At 45.0% G+C, this 18,063-nt stretch overlaps 1 long non-coding RNA gene across 1 annotated transcript; it reads left to right on the top strand.

Moving 5' to 3' along the window:
- The first annotated feature begins 10,828 nt into the window (after nucleotides 1-10,828).
- On the top strand, nucleotides 10,829-11,900 carry LOC135205105 (uncharacterized). The gene is made up of 3 exons (XR_010312484.1): nucleotides 10,829-11,044; nucleotides 11,146-11,320; nucleotides 11,356-11,900. It is a non-coding gene; the product is annotated as an uncharacterized LOC135205105 (long non-coding RNA).
- Nucleotides 11,901-18,063: the final 6,163 nt, after the last annotated feature.

The raw sequence follows: 18,063 nt of genomic DNA, 5'->3' as shown, positions 1-18,063 counted from the left end.
CATCTTTGCCTTTCACAGTGCAGCTGCTAAATGTCAAGTTGGCTCCATGATATTCACCTCCCTGGTGTCTGATATTTAAGAATTACAGAAGGTAAAAGGGATAGGGAATTTTTTAAGGAGAGTTTCCTCTCGATACGTTGGTTTAGAAATTACTGTTCTTCGAGTTGAAGCCGTGTAAGACACATATTAATTGAAGTTTTGTTCATGAATCTTACCTGCCAGATATATATATAGCTGTATTCTCCGAAGTCCGACAGAATTTCAAAACTCCCGGCACACGCAGTGGTCGGCCAGGTGGTAGTACCCATTCCCGCCGCTGGGAGGCGGGCGTAAGGAACCATTCCCATTTTCTGTCAGATATTTTCTGTTGCCGGTGCAGACAACAAGTGTTTTCTGCACCTCCGTCATTGGATTTTGGAACTCTTTTGGTCACTTGAGTATCCCGATTGATTTTTGGTTATTTGATTAGGATCGGTGGTTAGGCATACGCTAATTGTGGATTGTTTTTATTTTGGCTTGATTTTTCCTTAAACTTACGATGTCTGGATCTAGTTCGACTAGGCCAGAGTATGTTGTGTGGAAGAATGCAAGGTTAGGCTACCGAAAACTTCGGTAGACCCTCATACAGTGTGCGCGAATTGTAGGAAACATGTTTGTATGTTTGATGAGCGCTGCAACGAGTGTGAAAATATGTCTGATTCTGCGTGGAAGGCTTATGAATCATAGGTACGTAAACTAGAACGTGATAGTGTAAGGAGGTCTTCCTCCAGGCGTGTAACACAAAATATCCGTCCAGTAGAATTTATCCCTCCAAAGACCTGTGATGCCTTCGGGCCCTACAATAGTGTCTTTGGAGGGTAATACCCTATCTGTGATTCTTAAATCTTTGCGTAGCCTGGAATCATGTTTGCATTGGAAAGTTATAGGTAGTTGTAGTGTAGTATAGTGATAATGCCATGAGTGTTCATTCTATCGCGTAAGCGTATAATTTCTCATTGACAAAACACTAACCGCGTGATGGCTCTCCCTACCTCGGTGAGGCAGATGTAGTAGGGAGGTAGCTGTCCAAGTGTCTAAAATACTCTACGTTTGTTCATAAAACTTACCAGTCTGATATATGTATATATATCTGCCGGGTAAAGGTGAACAAGCGATGTTGTATCATAGTAATATTTTTAATTTTTGCCCTTACGTCATATTACTATCAAACGGTTGTATGGTTCAAGTTATATACTCATACCCAATAGTTTTACTCCTACGGAGGACAACCGAGAGTACGATTATTCTTATTACATTTAATCGGTTCTCCCTGCAACTATTCAGGGGTTGCCGGTTTCCCTATTTTTAAACATTTAAGGTATTGTTATGACAATACCAAGTTAGCCTTTATATTTAGCAAATTCAGTTTCGCTTAAATATACCAGTTTGATGGATTTTGGTTTCTGCTCTATAAATGATAGTAAACCTATTCATTCGTAGAATGGTGTAGGTGGCAACTCAGGCAGAGCAGTGCGAGAACGACGAACGTTCTCTGAGTCTGCTGTCACTAATGCGTAATGCCAGTGCTCAGTTCCATCTGATTGTCTGCCATGCGCAGTAGGTTACGTCTCTCTCTCTCCTGCGGGATTGACGGACCTAGCTAAACCATATTTCTACTAACCATATTTCTACCCTACAATCACGGCCTTAGCCTCGGGTTGAGGGGAATTCTAGCATACATGGCTGAACATCTTCACTTTGCGAGAATTTTTTCATAAAAAAAAAAATAATAATAAAATAAATAAATAAATTATATATGTGTATGTAGTATGTGTATATATATAAATGTATGTGTATATTATATATATATGTATATATATATATATATAGATATATATATATGATAGATATGTATGTGTAAATGTATATGTGTGTGTATGTATATATATATGTATTAGACCTTTTTCGGTTCTGTTTACCGCATGGTAACAGAATTCTGTCCGAGTCTACAGCGGCATAGCACACATGATTTCCCTCGAAACAAGAATGATGTGCAAGAGATGCAGTCAATTAGCTCGCCGAGACGTCCCTTGCTCGATTATGAAGGGGATTCCTTCCGCTGCCAAATACGACAGCGCCGAGCGCGACGCTCGGCAGGACACTTGGATGGACGCACAACGTAATGCTTCTTCAGACATTCGCCGAGAATCAGAGAATAGTAATGGATCTCAGGAAGGAGACTTTTAGGAAGAAACAAATGAACAATCTTCTACAGTGTCTTCAAATTACTCCTGTTTAAGTGAAACGCAGCCTTATTAGGGAAGGAAACATGCTCGGTGAGGGAATGAATGAATTGCAGGGGACCATTTCCTCGCTGGAGAAGTTTGTTTTCCCTGAATAGACTGAAATTCACACCTCTCCAGTTTTTCCTGCAGAAAAACTGGAATAGCATAGATGATCTAGAAATGATTCTGAACATCTCTCATAGTCAAGATTCGTCTATAGGTGATGTCATGGCTCATAATCTCATAGAATTTGAATCTTGAAAGATTACTTTAGTCTTCGAGACGTCCTCGCGCAGGAGTTGGAACTCTCGGAGGGTCTCGCTCCCTCTGAGGAGAACGAAGACGCTATAGGTCGCACAGGCGGCCGTCGTCTTTGGTTCCTCGGAGGGGGACGCTTCTCGTCCGTTAGCTCCTTCTGCTTTGCAGTCGTCTCCTGGGCAATTGGAAGACTTTCCGCAGTAAAAGAGAGCTAAGATGTATGATGTATGGTCTCAGGGAGGGGGACGCTTCACGTCCTCTCTCTTTTCTACTGTGTTGCGATCTTCACCGGAGAGGACGTCTTCCGATGAGTATGCTTTTGAGCGCTTCGGTCGCTCCTAAGATATATCCTTGGCGGTCCATGTGAGAAGGAGGAGGCTCCCCTCGCCCATCGTCTTCTCAAAGGATCAGCCTTTTGCCTGAGAAGGAATGTTCTCCATCGAAAAGGATGATTGTGTCTTTGCAACAACAACTTTTGTTGATTGCAGTGAGAAAGGCAAAGCCACATCGCGAGAGGAAGGATGATAGGCTGCCAATCAAGAGTCCAGGCAGTCCCTTCGTTCTCCTTCTCCTCGTTCCGCTCTTTCGCCAGTTGCCTTGCTCTCTAGATTTCATGCAGCTCTCCAGAGGTTGTCTAGAGAGCACGGTTTACCATCTTCCCCGGAACGTGTGTCAGTTGAGAAGAAGAAGAGGTCTTGGTTTGATGGCTTCGAGCCTCTTTTGAAGAATAGTTTCAGCCTGCGGCCCCTCAGTCTCCTCCTTCGCAATTGTTATCTTCGAAGGACGACTGGCTCATTCATGCCTCCACTCAAACGCGGTGTCTGAAGGATTTTCAAACAACTTAATCGTTGGTGAAGTCCCTGGAACTACTGGTGAATTTCGAAAAGTCACATCTGATCCCAACCCAATCCATCGTGTATCTGGGGATTCAGATGGATTCAGTGGCTTTTCGAGCTTTTCCGTCCCAGGGACGTCAGCAGCAAGGCTTAGACAAAGTGTTAGCCTTCCTAAGGAAAGATTCGTGCTCGGTGAGGGAATGGATGAGTCTAACTGGGGACCATTTCCTCGCTGGAGAAGTTTGTTTCCTTGGGGAGACTGCACCTCAGACCGTTACAATTTTTTCTCAAGTACAATTGGAAAGAAAACAAGAATCTACACATGATCTTGGAAATTTCAGGAGAGGTAAAACATCACTTGAAATGTTGGCTAGATCCAGTGTAGCTCGTCGGAGGGCGTGTCTCTCAAGCTTCAGAGCCCCACCTAGTGTTGTTCTCCGACGCGTCCACCACGGGATGGGGAGCATCATTAGGGGAAAGAAGTGGCAGGCACCTGGAGAGGGGAACAGGTGTCCTGGCACATAAACCTAAAGGAAATGGCAGCCATCTTTTTAGCTCTCCAGTTTTTCCAAGAAAAAGTCTCTCGTCAAATAGTCCAAGTCAACTCAGACAACACCACAGCTCTGGCGTACTTGAAGGAGTAGGGAGGAACACAGTCTCAGTCCCTTTTTGCTCTGGCAAAGTAGATCTTGCTGTGGGCAAGAGCACTGGACGTCATGATCCTTACGAAGTTTGTAGCATGAGTAGAGAATGTCTGGGCAGATCGCCTCAGCAGACGAGGTCAACTTCTGCCAACCGAGTAGACTGCATCAGGAGGTATGCCAAGAGCTGTGGGGGTTATGGGGACGTCCGCTCGTGGATATCCAGAACGAAGAGGCTTCCACTGTACTGCTCCCCAGTACTCGACCCAGCTGCAGTGACGATAGACACACTTCTCTGGGACTGGACGGGGATGGACCTGTACGCCTTTCCCCGTTCAAGATCTTAGGGGAAGTCATGAGAAAGTTTGCGGTGTTGGAAGGGACGAGAATGACTTTGTTTTTCGCCCCGTTCTGGCCTGCGATAGGAGCTGGTTTCACAAGAGGTCATGGCCTTTGCAGTAGACTTCCCGAGGCGCTTCCAAGTAAGGACAGATCTACTCAGACAGCCCCACTTCGAGAGGTACCACAGAAGCCTCTTCGCTCTGAGTCTGACTGCATTCAGACTATCCAAAAGTTGGCCAGAGCGAGAGGCTTTTATATGTCAATGGCGAAAGCTATCGCCAGTGCAAGAAGAGCGTTTTCCAACGCAGTGTACAATCGAAGTGGATAGTCTTCGAGGAGTTTGGTGCAAGAAGAACGGCATTTCCTCCACCACGACCTGTGAGCCAGATTGCTGACTTCCTTTTCTGAGAAGGGATCTAAAACTTGCAGTCTCTACAATCAAGGGTTATAAGAGTGTGCTTTTAGTTGTCTTTAGGCACAGAGGCCTGGACTTGGCGGACAACAGAGACCTTCACGATCTCTTGAGATCTCTCGAAACGATGAAGGTTCAACAACCCAAGTTGCCGTCTTGGAACTTGGATGTAGTTCTGAAGTTCCTCATGTCCAGTCCATTCGAACCTATGCATGAAGTGCGAGCTTTTATGAATTCTTCTTGGTTCCATAACAATATGTCATAAAGGGCATATGAGCTGTCACTTACGGGAGATGCAATTCTGTGTGCCTCCCGGACACGAAGGATGTCAATTCAACCTACAAGAGATCCTTTTCTCTTGGTTGTTCGTGTCTGCGGATACGTTGCTGGGATAGGGAGCCGACACTGATCCTTAACTAGTGAGTTAATTTTTTAGTTTAACTCTTTTTAAAATTAAGCGCTAACCCTCTGTTAGGATCAGGTGATCGGATCGGTGTTGTGCTCCTTAATTATGCTAATAGGCATAGGTATATGGTCATATGATGGATTAGCACCCATTGACAAATGCCAGTTAGGCTTTGCCGAGTAAGTGATAAGACCCCATCGGCAAACCCACAAGAACTCTTACCCATAGGTCACATCCTCGCTGAGCTCTTGTGACGAAGCAGACTCCTAAGCAATAGCTAGGAAGTCAACCCTCCGTCTGAAAAGATAGGAACCAAGGTTTATAAGAGGTCCTTCTGATAACTTGTGGTGTTTGGTCAGGAAGCCAGGTTACCAGTGTCAAAGAATGCTTTGGCTTTTTTCTTGAGGGGCACCATCAAGGAAGTGCATTCATCCTGTCAATACAGTGATATGAAAGTGTTGAAGGTGAATGCGCATAGACTGAGGGCTATTTCTACGTCGGTAGCCTTCCAAAAGAACATGGCACTCAATGACATCTTGAATGCCACAGTTTTGGTGTAGTAATTCAGTGTTTGCCTCTCATTACCTTCGGGAGGTGAGGATTTACATACGAGAACTGCTACTCTTTGGGCCCATATGTCGCAGCTAGCAATATATTGGGGGACAGAGATAGCACTCTTCCTATCTTTTAGAAAATAATATGTTAGGTTGGACTTTTTAATTTTATTTCTTTTTATTTTTTATTTTATTATGTTTATGTAGGTGTTTAGTTTTTTGTGGTCTTGGGTAGGCCGCCTTAGGCGGACTTCCCTCCATTAGCCTTGGTTTTACGAAGTTTAACCAGATAGGCTAGTCAGGTGGTAATGTTTTTGCTTCGCCTCATAGTAGGGTAAAATGTTTTTGTCACAGTGTGGTCACGCCCCCATTGACAAATCATCTGGAGCGCACCAGCTACATAGGTCACGTCCTTGCTGGCACCTCCAGTGAAGCATTAACAGCATTCGGTGTCTAAACAACACCTATATGATCTGTCACATTGTGGTCACGCTCCCCGTGACAGTTCATTAGAGCGCACCAGCTACACAGGTCACGTCCTTGCTGGCACCTCTAGGAATGCAGTACCGAAATTGGAGGTCTATAATATAGGATCTAGTTGCATTGTGGTCACGCCCCCGTTGACAGATCCTCTAGAACTCAACAGCTTCACAGGTCACTACCTAGCGGAGTCTCTAGTAAAGCAGAAGCAGACTTGGGTGACGGTACTCCACAGCGACAAGCTTATGATGCTAACAGTTAAGGAACCAAAATATCAATCATATATATGCAATTGTTTCCCAAAATCGAATCTGTCTCCCCCTTCCTCCAAAGGTGGGATTCAGCTATATATATATCTGGCAGGTAAGATTCATGAACAAAATGATATTGTTATGATACAATAAAGTTTGTTTCATACTTACCTGGGCAGATAATATATAATCAAAGTGGCCCGCCCACCTTCCCCTCAGGAGACAGTGGCACTAGAAAAATCTGACAGAAAATGGGAATGGTTCCTTACGCCCGCCTCCCAGCGGCGGGAATGGGTACTACCACCTGGCCGACCACTGCGTGTGCCGGGAGTTTTGAAATTCTGTCGGACTTCGGAGAATACAGCTATATATATCTGCCAGGTAAGTATGAACAAACTTTGTATCATAACAATATCATTTTATATTTTTGTATGCGATAATGACAAAATGAAGTTCTGGTAATGTATAATTGTATCGTGCAGATGTCTACTGTGTCTTGTGATGTTTTTGTTTGAATTGATCTATGGCAAATAATCTGTTATGTGATGAATAATAACGTTAATGTCGGTAGTTTATATTTTAAGAAAAATTATGGGGATGAAAGACTATTAAGAAAAAGATGAATAGGGGGGATGGGTTGACTAATTTGGAAAGTGTTTGGTATTTGGTAATTCCCGTGTGGTATTTGCAGTTCTCATCACTATTCCTCGCTATTTGTAAGTCCCGTGGTTTACATCTTTTACTTCAACTTCGTATTTTGGATGGCTGCGTTTTCATCTTGCCATGTAAGTTAATTGCTGTACATTGTAGTATAGTCTATACACTTGGATTTATGCCCTTGACAGTTGAAATAATGGGGGGGAGGGGTTAATCATACACCAGAGAATTTTTGGTAATTGCAGAATGCCCACACCTCTCCATTTGAACTATCTCGGTGCAGTGTTTGTCTTCTGTTTGTCGATTCTGATTAGACCTTTGCGTATAAGTAAGTGAACTGTTATGGGAAAAGTTATGCCTTATTATGAGTTTTTTTTGCTTTACAAAAAAAAATACTTGATACTGGATATGTTGCTTTGCTTTATATTTCACTGGGAATTGGGGAGAGGGTTCTAATCCAAGAGGGTTTTTTTTAGCTATTGCAGAAACTATTGCAATACCATTAAAACAGAAGCGTTGTTTTCCTCTGGTAACATTTCAGCTCGTCGCCATTGGTTAATATGTTGATGCTACCCGAGTGAGTTTTGTCTGCAATGAGTATTTTTCAGTAGAGATCTTTTTGATATATATTGCTCATACATCTTTGAAGTCCTTACTCTTAAAATTTGTTGTAGTTGTTGTAGGGGGGGTGGGGTATATCCTAACCCAACAATTTGAGAATTTACAGAAACTTCTGTAGTGCCTCACTGTACTGAACAGCAAAACTTCAGCTGTTGCCCTGTTGTAAGACAAACTTTTCATAAACAAAATATCTACTGAAGCGCCTTCTGATCAGTTCTCCACTCGATGTGATGGTCCACTTGATGTGATGGCTTAAATCTACTGCCATTCTAAGTAAGTTTTAGTAAGGAATGTTCTTGATATAATTGTGTATTTGTACCAAAAAAAAAAAACAAAACAGAATTGTGATTAAATCTAGATATATGTCATTTAGGAGGGGGGGGGGGGGGGACCCAATGGAAGGAGGCTCTTGTTATTTGCAGATAATCATCCTCTGGAAGGTCGTCCTCAGCATGCGAGTTTTGGGTGTACTTCCTGTTGCAGTGTTGCTGTTGTCCTGCGAAAACAATTTAACAGTCTGAAGACTTTTGAAGTTTGAAGTTGGCAAAGTGCCATTTGATATTGTTGACTGTTGACAAGGTGATGTTCTTGGCTTCTGTAAGTTTGATAGACATTGTCCTCCTACCAGTGCAGTGTTGTCCCCAAAGCTGGTTTGTCGGAAAAATTATAGAAATTGAAGAGAAAATCATTTGTTTATTTGTACAGCATATTTAGTTAACAGAGCTCGTTAATGTAAAGTTGTGTTTGGGAAAACTATAAGTTTTGATGAAGTTTCATGTCTTTGGTACGTTTTTTCTATATCTTCGTTCAGTACCCTCAGTGAAAATGTGGGGGCCCCAGGTAATTTTACACCAAGACTACATTCCCCCTGGTAAAGTGGGTTGTCTTGTGATGATTGGTGTTCTGTGCAGATGTTTACGTATAAGTGGGTAAAATAATGAGATTGTATTCAGTAAATGAAGCTTTGTAGATGTTTGTGCTGCATACGATATTGACATTACTTAATGTTGATAGAGGTGTTAACTTTGTTAACTTTGTTATAGCTGCTTGAAAGAAATTTTAGAGTGAAGGAGCTTTTCAACTTTATTTGTTTCGTAAGAGTTTTTTAGACCCGCATGAAGTATCATGAAGTAAAGGTAGTATACTGTTGGTAATATTTCATCTTGTATTGTTTAGTACCTCATTAGATGAGTAAGGGAAGTTAACGTTATAAATTATTGAGTACAATTCCATTTTTTTTTTTTTTTAGAATTTTGGGAATTTTAACTGGTTTGTCCATGATTTTAATGCCTTTTGAAGAGATTGATTCTTGTCTATGTAGGTTTCCTGAAATAAGTGTGAAATCTCTATTGTAAATTTCCTCAAAATGGAAATTGAAGGAATAAAGGGGGTTGGGGATGGGACTTAACAAATCTTAGTAATTCACAGAAAGTCAATGTGCACAAGAGTTGTTTCTACAGAGCCCTCCTGCTACATATACTATGTCCAATATCTCCCTTTCTGCTTTGCACTGTCACAGTAAGTGCCCAGATGTGTGTGTACATTGGTTTTTATTCCGTGGGAAAATATAGATTACTTCGAAATTTTCTTATATTTTAGGTAATTGTAATAATTTGCAAACAAGATTTTAATCATATTTTGGGGTGCAGTCGGAAACCTTACCGAAGCATTTTCATTTTTACGGACCTTGTTTTTAATTTTATGAACTGTGGGTTACGTATCCAGGTAGAAATTAGTCTGGTCCCCCCGTCGCCACTATTAGATGTAGGTTAAATCCCCACCCCCTACCAAGAGATGAAGGTAGAATTCCTCCGCCACTGCTAAGAGATGTAGGCCTGATCTCCACGCCGCACAGGGAGATGTAGGTCGGATCCCTAGCCACCACCAAGAGACGCAAGTCAAATCTCCCACAGCCACCGAGAAATGCAAGACAATTCCTTTGCGCCACTGACAGGCGTAGGTCGATTCGCCCACCGCCGCCAAGAGACAGATAGACTCTCCAAGTTCCCACAGAGACGCAGGTCGAGTCTCCAGCTGCTGTCAACTCCCCCATCCACCACTGAGGGATGCAGTTCGAATCCCCCCCCCCGCTCAGCCGCCACCGAGAGATGCAGGTCAAATCTCCCCTAGCCATCACCAAGAGACTCGGGTCGACTCTCCCCCCAGCCGCCACTAAGAGCCGCAGGTCGATTCTCCCCCAACCGCCACCAAGAGCCGCAGGTCGATTCTCCCCCAACCGCCACCAAGAGCCGCAGGTCGATTCTCCCCCAACCGCCACCAAGAGCCGCAGGTCGATTCTCCCCCAACCGCCACCAAGAGCCGCAGGTCGATTCTCCCCCAACCGCCACCAAGAGCCGCAGGTCGATTCTCCCCCAACCGCCACCAAGAGCCGCAGGTCGATTCTCCCCCAACCGCCACCGAGAGACGCAGGCTGACTCCTCCCCAGCCGCCACCGAGAGACGCAGGCTGACTCCTCCCCAGCCGCCACCGAGAGACACAGGACAACTCCCCCCAGCCACCACCGAGAGACGCAGGTGGACTCTCCCCCCAGCCGCCACCGAGAGATCCAAGGATCTCTCCTCCCCCAGTGCCACCAGAGACGCAGATCGACTCCCCCCAGCCGCCACCGAGAGACGCAGGACGACTCCCCCCCCCAGCCGCCACCAAGAGACACAGGACGACTCCCCCCAGCCACCACCAAGAGACGCAGGACTACTCCCCCCAGCCGCCACCGAGAGACGCAGGACGACGACCCCCCATCCGCCACCGAGAGACGCAGGTCGACTCTACCCCCAGCCGCCGAGAGATGCAGGTGGACTCTCCCCCCAGCCGCCACCGAGAGACGCAGGTGGACTCTACCCCCAGCCGCCACCGAGAGATGCAGGTGGACTCTCCCCCCAGCTGCCACCGAGAGACGCAGATCGACTCCCCCCCAGCCGCCACCAAGAGACGCAGGATAACTCTCTCCCCAGCCGCCGCCGAGAGACGCAGACGACTCTCCATCCACCGCCGGAGAGACAGCGATCCCCCCATCCACCGCCGAGAGACGTCGACTCATCCACCGCCGAGACGCAGGACTCTCCCCCCATCCACCGCCGAGAGACGCAGGACGACTCTCCCCCCAGCCGCCGCCGAGAGACGCAGGACGACTCTCCCCCCATCCACCGCCGAGAGACGCAGGTCGACTCTCCCCCCAGCCACCGCCGAGAGATGCAGGATAACTCTCCCCAGCCGCCGCCGAGAGACGCAGGACGACTCTCCCCCCAGCAGCCACCGAGAGATGCAGGTGGACTCTCTCCCCAGCCGCCGCCGAGAGACGCAGGTCGACTCTCCCCCAGCCGCCGCCGAGAGATGCAGGATAACTCTCCCCACCCGCCGCCAGAGAGACGCAGGACGACTCTCAGCCGCCGCCGAGAGACGCAGGTCGACTCTCCCCCCAGCCGCCGCCGAGAGATGCAGGATAACTCTCTCCCCAGCCGCCGCCGAGAGACGCAGGACGACTCTCCCCCCAGCCGCCGAGAGAGAGAGGACGGCTCTCCCCCCAGCCGCCACCGAGAGACGCAGGTTGACTTCCCCCAGCCTCCGCCGAGAGACGCAGGTCGAATCCCCCCCAGCCGCCGCCGAGAGACGCAGGTCGGCTCCCCCAACCGCCTCCTAGAGATGCAGGTCGGCTCCCCCAGCTTCCATAGAGAAGCAAGTCGAATTCCCCAGCTGCCACCAAGAAACAGGTCAAAAACACCCTATCTCTCTGCTGGCACCCAGAGAAATGCAGGTTGAAACCACCCTCTCTCTCTCTGCTGGTGCCCTGAGAGACAAAAGTCCTCTGCTAGTACCCTGAGAGATGCAGGTTGAAACCACCCCCTCTGCTGGTGCCCAGAGGGACGCAGGTCAATACTACCCTCTCTCTCTCTGCTGGTGCCGTGAGAGGTGAAAGTCCTCTGCTGGTACCCTGAGAGATGCAGGTCGAAACCACCCTCTCTCTGCTGGAGCCCTGAGAGACTTAAGTCGAAGCCCTCCTTTGCTGGTATCGCGAGAGATGCAGGTCAAAAAAACACTATTGGTGCCCTGAGAGAGGAACCTCCTCTGCAGGTATCCTGAGAGTACCAGGTCAAAACTACCCCCTCTGCTGGTGCTCTTGAGATGCAGTTTGAAGCCGCCCTCTACTGGTGCCCTGAGAGACGCAGGTCGAAGCCGCCCTCTTTCTGCTGGTGCCCTAAGAGACGCAGGTCAGAGCCCTCATCTGTCCCCGAAGTGGTTGCTGTTGAGATCCTCAAAGATAAGAAATATGACTGCCATTTTATAATTGGGTGTGTAATGCCAGATATTCTAGCAAGTTGCAGATCACTTATGCTTTACCAGCTATCAGTAACTGATTTTTCTATTTTTTGGCATCAACTTAGTGATATTTTCTCAAATGCATGCAAGATTAATGAAGTATTCCCTTAACAAGTGGTCATGTTGTGGTTAAATTGGAGAGCTATGATTAGAATAAATGGAATTTGGGGAGGTAGTAATCAGTCACAAAGCAATTAATTTGTATTTAGAGTCCTCTCTCTGCCGTCTCATAAGTGTTAGAGCTTGCGTCAGTCGTAATCCCTCCTCATGTTGGGATATATTTGCATCTACAATTTGCAATGTAAGTTGATTGCTATATAATGCATCGATGGAGTAAACTTTTTATAATGGAAATTAGAAAGGGGGGTGGGGCCTGTTAACCTTATGCCTAAAGATCTTTATTGCAGGAGTTTCCACACTTTGCCGTTTGAAGAACATTTTCCTGGGTGTTGTGTTTATATATTGGAGTTTGAGCATTCAGAACTTCGCATCAAGTAAGCAGAGAATTGTATGTAGTTATTTGAGAAAAGAGGTATAGTTTTCTTTTTTGTAGTGATTTTGTTCTGAAGTTGTCTTGAATAGGGATATGTAAGAATATAACTTTTTGATAATTGGAATATTGCAATGGAATATTGGGGGGAAGGGGGGATACCACAAAGAGAGTTCTTGGTTTTTTGCATTCTTCTGTCTTCTACATCATATGTTCCACAGCTAACAGCTGCCAGGTCTCACTGTATATTTTTGGATCTATGCGTCAATATTTTTCCATGTAAGTTGATCGTTGTTTGATGTTTATATAGTGTTTTTTGTGTTCACTGAAGTAAAGGGTGCTGGGGCGGGGGGCCATTAACCCTATGCCAGAGGTTCTTTATTGCAGAAGTTTCCACACTTCGTCATTTGAAGGACAGTTTTTGTGTGGTGTAGTTTATACATTGAAGTTCCAATATTCAGAATATGACATCAAGTAAGTGTAGTTCCAGTATTCAAAATATGACAAGTGTGTAAAGATATTTGAGAAACTTATAATAATTTTTTTTTTTTTTAAAGTTTGCAAATAGGTAGAAGTATAAGTAATGCTTTCCTTTGAGAAATGGAAGTAATGAAATACTTAGGAAGGGGGCGGGGTTAACACTCACAAAGCAAGTTCTTGGTATTTACAGTCCTTTCTGCTACTTCATACGTACCACAGTTTACATCCGCAATGGTCTCGCTCGCTTCGATATTTGATAATGTAAGTTGGTTGTCATGCATATATAGTGTTTACGATTGTGTTCACTTCCCTTGATATTTGATGTTAGGGATAGTAGTTGTTTTAACAATTCATGTTAAAATAGGGTTTGGGGCTGTTATCCTTATGGGATCTTATTACAGAAGCTTTCACAGTTCATCATTGGATAAACTTTTCTTGAAATTGATGATGGTGTTCTGGGATTAAGAACTTCACTTCAAGTAAGTGGAATAGCTCAGTGTTGTATGAATTTTGGCTACAGATTTTTTTAAGTTTTGGGAGGGGGGGCCCCCTGTAACACTTCTTCTTTTGATATTGCAGAAACACCCGAGTGGGTACCAATACCAAAGTGATGTGCCCTTCTTGCTGCCTTTTTCCACTTTGCACTGATGGTTTCTTGAACGATTGGTAACGATGACTGTTATTTACATTTTGCTGTGTAGAAGAAACTTCAATAGCCATGTGTATGAGAGAAAGCAATAGCCTTCCTTTGTAGGGAGTTTTTTCAGAAGTTAACTGTTGAATAAGAAAGATATGGAAAATGAAAACTTGTCTTTTATTAAAATGAAGTATGTAATGCAATATGGGGAAGGGGGAGGGGGGGTAGTGAGACCACTCACAAAACAGGTTCTTGGTAATTGCAGTCCTCTCATTTCTACCGCTTGAGGTGCTACAGCTAGCGTCTGCCACTTGCGCGCTTTGTACCTTGGATGCTTAACTACATTTTGCTGTGTAAGTTGATTGCTGTGTGGTGCATATATGGCTGTACATATTTGTTCATTTCTCCTAATAATAGAAATAAGGGGGGGAGGGGCTGTTGACCTTGCACGAAAGCATCTTAATTGCAGATTTGTAGAATTTTCCACTTCAACATTTGAGAACATTTTCTTTGGTTTGGTGGTTATGTTGGAATCCCAGTTTTGAGAGCTTCACATCAAGTAAGTGGAATTGCCATGTATTTGGAAGATAGCTCGACTTTTCAATTTGCAGTGAGCTTTTTCTGAAGTTGTAATTGTGTTGAATTAATAGTAAAGTCAAGTTGAAACTTCGAGCAATGGAGGTAATGGAATATTGAGAGGGGGGAGGCCGGGGGTTACCACTCACAGAGCAAGTTCTTGAAATTTGCAGTTCTCTCTACCACATCATAAGTGCCACAGCTAGCTTGCATCCACCATTGTCCCACTTCATATAACAGATCCTTGCATCTGCATTTTGTGTAAGTTTGTTGTATGGTGCATATATGATACAGCTTGTCCATTTCTCTTGCAATAAAAGGGGTGGGGGGGGGGCCTTTTAACCTTATGCCAAAGGATCTTAATTGCAGAAGTTCCCACACTCATCTTTTAAAGCCCTCTTCGTGGTGTAATGTCTACTTTGGTGGTCTGGGAGTCGGAAATTCACATCCAAGTAAGTGGAGTTGTTCGGTAAATGACGCTATGATATTCTACTAGAGATGTTTTCGTTACTGTAGGTGGACATATCTAAGAGGAGACCTATAATCTTCCTTTTGCAGTGAGATTTATCAGAAGCTAGTAATAGGTAGACCTATAAGGTAAAAACTTCTCTTGATAGTTGAAATTAGTGAAATAATGGGGATGGGGGGGGGGGGTACCACTCACAAAGCAAGTTCTTAGTATTTGCAGTTACTCTTTCTGCCACCTCGTAAGTGCCACAGCTTACATCGGCCACATTTTCACTACGTATATCGGATCCTTGTTTCCACCAGTTGGTCTGTAAGTTGGTTGCTGTATGGTGCTTATATGGTGTATACATCTTTGTTCATTTCTCTTGTTAATTGAAATTAAGGGGATTGGGGTGCTGTTAACCTTATACGAAAGGATCTTCATTGCAGAAGTTGGAAGTCTTCCATCATTTGAAAAACATTTCCCTACGTGTATTAATGTTGGAGTTGAGGTTGAGGTTTTCATAACTTCACATCAAGTAAGTGGAGTAGCTGTGTATTTGAAAGAAAAACTATGGTTTAAATTTTTCAGCAAGTATGTTCTTTAGTTGAAATGTTTAAATAGACATAAAGGCCAAAACTTGCCTTTGATGCTTGGAATTACGTACTGTAATGGAATACTTGGGGGAGAGGGCGGGGTTGCAGCTCACAAAACAGCTCTTGGTATTTGCAGTCGGTTCACAGCTACCTCATAACGGCCGCAGTTTACATGTGCCTGCTATGTAAGTTGGTTGCTTGTATGATGAATATATAGTGCATACTATCATGTTGATTTCTCTATTATTGAAAGAAAATGGGGGATGGGGCCTAATCTTACACATAAGGATCTTAATTGCAGAAGTTTCTACATGTCCATCATTTGAAGATGATCATCTTAGTGTAGTGTGTGTTTATTTGGTGTTCTAGGACTTGGATGTCACAACAAGTAAGTGGAGTAAATGACTGGATATTTCAGTACATAGATGACTGGATCATTTTCTTTTATAGATGGTTTCGTTTGTATAATGGGGGGTTGGGGCTGTAATACTTGCTGTTCTTTTGATATTGCTGAAACACTAATGGTGGTTTTTCTACTTAACATTGCTGATGGCTTTTTTGAAGGATTGGTAATGACTACTTTCTATTTTGCTATTTTAGTAGAAGAAACTTCCGAGTATCCATGTGCATGAGAGAAGTGCTGTAGTCTTACTTTTGTAGTAAGAATTTTTTTAGCTTTTAATTGAGATTTTTATGCATGACACTTACCTGGCAGGTATATATATAGCTTATCCTCTTGACGCACTGGCAGAATTTCAAAACTCGCGGCAACCGCTAGTACACTGGTAGTTCAGGTGATGGCCACCCCGTTCCCGTGGCGCTGGTACTTGGAACTATTCCCGTTTTCCTCAGATTTTCTCTGCCAGCCGAACCGGCAACATCGTTGTTGGTTCTCTGTTAGAATTTCCTGCTCGTTGACTGACTTTTTGGATATTGGTATCGTATTCACGAAGTTAGCGTGGCAATCGCATTTTGTTTGGATTTTGATTTAGTATGTCTGATTCAGGAAGTATGTTTAGAGTTTGTGTGAAAGAAGGGTGTAAGGTGAGACTGCCGAAATCATCGGTAGATCCACATACTATTTGTAAGAAGTGTCGGGAGTTTGTATGTACGTGGGACAATAGGTGCAATGAATGTCAGTGTCCGGAATGAGAAAGAGTGGAAGGCTCTTATGAAGTATGTTGAGAGATTAGAAAAAGATCGGGTTAGGAGATCTGTCTCTAGGAGTGAGAGATCGGGATCTTCGAGTAAGCCTTTGAATGAATCTTTGCATGTGTCTTCTCCAGCTCATTCACATGTAGACGTAGCACCTTCCCCTCAGGTTTCTCCTGCGCCCGTTGCTGTATCTGAGGATACTACTGATCCACAAATCGTGAAAGTGTTCGCTGCCCTTGCGTCCATGGGAGATCAAATTAAACGATTAACAGACAAAGTGGAAAGTGTTTGGTGACAGTGTTGTGGAGGGGCGCCTGATCGTCCCTCTCGTGCTCCTAGACTGAGACCTCTGTCAAGCTCCCAGACCCAAGGGAGAAGGCATGTCGACAGTCGAAGGGAGGCGAGAGGGGTTTACTCGCGATCAGTCATCCCTTCAGGCAGTCCTGTTGCTTCCAGCTGCAGCAGTACGCCATGGAAAAGGCGATACTGGGAAGTGCCGTTATTCTTCGGATAGTTCGGCGTCAGGAAGGAGTAGGCGTTTCGCGGAAGTATCGCGTCCTCTCAAGAGGTCATACTTTCCGTCCTCATCACAGGATGAAAGGGCTGTTGACCAAGAAGGGTGGAGTAGCCCTGAGATTTTTTTCATCGGAGGATGAAGAAATTATCCCTATCAAAAGGAAGAGGATTTCTCGTCGGTTGGAAGTTACTAGCGGTGCGGTGAGAGGTGTTTCTCCGCTTAGAGGAACTCCTCTGCGTAGACCGCAGGTTCGCTCGCCTCTCCGTGTTAGCCCGGTGCGTCCTCGATCTCCTCATCATCAGGAGTCTCGTAAGGAAGCGGAGACGAAGGAAGTTCTGCGGGACATGCAGGAGAGATTAGCAGTGATTGTACAATCATGGGAGAAGCCCGAACAACCTTCGGTTAGACGTAAGGACTCATCTCTCCCGTTAAGTCCTCCAAGAGGAGCGCAGGACGTGCAACGCAAGCCAGGACGCAGTGCATCCCTTAAGAAGGACGAAGCAGTGCAGGACGCAAGAGGAAGAGTGATGGACGCATGGTGGACGCATACGTTCAGGAGGACGCAGGACGCACGCGGCAGCAAGTCGAAACTTTTTTCTCGACAAGGAAGAGAGGAGTTTTACAAGGAGACAGCGCCGCTATTCGCTCTCTAAGCAGGCTCTGCATAAGGAGTCCGCTTTGGAGAGTCATCAGGATCTTGGTTTTCAAGATATTTCTTCGCAGGAGGAAGAATTTGTGGAGAGTGCGAAGAGGACAAGAATGTGGAAGCTCCTTCTTCGGACTACAAGAGACTAACAGAGTGCCTTCTGTCTTTGTTTGAAGGAGATTTTCAACCTTCAGGCCCGCCATCGCCTTTGTCTCAATTTTCGAAGACGAAGACAGCCAAGAAATCGTCTTTTTTGAAAATGACTTTGTCTATTTCGGCCAAGAAAGCCCTTCAACGCGTAAATGAGTGGTTGAAGGAGAAGAGAGAGTCGGGGAAGACTTCTTTTGCCTTTCCTCCGGCCAAGTTGGCTTCTAAGTCTGGTGTTTGGCATGCTACGGGGGAAAGTCTTGACCTGGGAGTTCCTGCCTTCCTCCAGGGAGACTTTTCCAAACATAGTGGAC

This window comes from Macrobrachium nipponense, chromosome 48 (genome assembly GCF_015104395.2).
Source record: "Macrobrachium nipponense isolate FS-2020 chromosome 48, ASM1510439v2, whole genome shotgun sequence".
Taxonomy (NCBI): Eukaryota; Metazoa; Arthropoda; class Malacostraca; order Decapoda; family Palaemonidae; genus Macrobrachium; species Macrobrachium nipponense.
The sequence above is the reverse complement of the archived record's forward strand: the minus strand, read 5'-3'. Positions and strand labels throughout refer to the sequence as shown.